The sequence below is a fragment of the Anopheles cruzii genome, unplaced genomic scaffold (assembly GCF_943734635.1).
Source record: "Anopheles cruzii unplaced genomic scaffold, idAnoCruzAS_RS32_06 scaffold04236_ctg1, whole genome shotgun sequence".
Lineage (NCBI taxonomy): Eukaryota > Metazoa > Arthropoda > Insecta > Diptera > Culicidae > Anopheles > Anopheles cruzii.
Window position 1 is genome coordinate 1 of NW_026457821.1, and position 1488 is coordinate 1488.

General features: G+C 44.8%; 1 non-coding gene across 1 annotated transcript; it reads left to right on the forward strand.

Annotated features, from left to right (window-relative positions):
* LOC128277151 (U2 spliceosomal RNA) lies at positions 1 to 163 on the forward strand (the record flags this gene model as incomplete). Its single annotated transcript, XR_008269395.1, has 1 exon — positions 1 to 163. It is a non-coding gene; the product is annotated as a U2 spliceosomal RNA (small nuclear RNA).
* Between the last annotated feature and the right edge of the window lie 1325 nt (positions 164 to 1488).

Here is a 1488-nt window from a genome sequence, read left to right on the forward strand (position 1 = left end):
GTGTAGTATCTGTTCTTATCAGCTTAACATCTGATAGCTCTCCCATTAGGAGACAACAAATGTTAAACTGATTTTTGGAAAAGGGAAGAAAGTTCGGGGCTCGCTCCACTTCTTCCGCGGGTTGGCCCGGTATTGCAGTACCACCGGGATCGGCCCACATTATCACCACAAGTAGGATAGGAATTTTCCTTCACCTTCACAGGCGAAGAGTTGGTTTCGCTCGATTTCATGTCACTCTTGCAAAGGGTGCTTGGATGAGGTGATCGTAGTAGACATCAAAACAGACACGTCACGATACGACATTATCACCACAAGTATTTGTGACTAACATGTCAAGTTATAAACGTTTAAGCGGAGAGACTGAGATAAATTCAGATATATTATTGCTTTTCTTTTATAGTTTTGCACACAAATGCCGGGGCAGCACGAATCTGGGTGAGGGGTGCAGAAACACACCTGTGTAACCTCACTATCGTGACCACACATTGTCAACATGGCCGTTCGCAAGAAACGCGATATCTTGATTTTTGCCAAAAAACCATTGACTCCAGCCACTGAGTGTACTAACGTCACCATGAATGGGCAGCCTGAGCGGTTTCTTTTTCCTCTGTCCTTAATCGATTATCGTTATTGGAAGTTTGCGTTCGGAGCAAAAAAGAAAAAAAAACCGCAGATCGTTGTCCTAAGGCTCAAGGTTTCAAACGGGCCACAGAACACACCGAGGCTAGCAAGCATCTAACGCAAAAAATAAACCATTCGCCGGGTTTCTGAAATCGACTGACGAGAAGACGGCGTTTCGGTGTCAAGTGTCCGGTGCGAGCGGGTTCAACATCGGCCTGCAGCGGACACTTCAGAAGCGACCGGCGGACGGGCAGTGACAAGAAGTGCACCACTACCACCGGATATCGTCCGTTAACGATTTGACAGCTTCGAGTGAAGCCATTTGCTAGAAAGTATCGTTTCCGTGCGTTCAGTTGGCGAATGCAACATCTAACGTTTGGTATGTTTCGTAAAAAGCGAGTAGAAACCGTCTCCACTCAGGTTCTGTAATTTAATTAAAAGTCACGCCTGAGCGGAGAGCTTGGAGCGGAACTGGTTTCGATATGGTATCAGTCCAAAGTGCTCGGTGTGCGTCCAACAACAAACGTAATCTGTCGATGGAGAAAATCTTAAAAGAAATAGTCCACTAGACTTCGAAGACCCTATAAAAACAAAAAATTGAAAAGTGATACTTAAGAAAGAAAAACCTTCACCGAGGAAATTAGATTAAGCACGGTAATGGAGAGAAATGAATAATTTATCATGCGACTGCGACTTCCGCTACGCGATACGCCGGTACGCCCGGTTCGATACTCCGATGAAGGTGGCTTACGGATGGTGGAAGGAAAGGAAAAATTAGCCCCACCGATCATTAGTTCTTTAAGGAGTGGAAGCATTAAAAGAAAACCACCTTTAATTGTATCTAATTTAAACACTCGGTTTGGTATG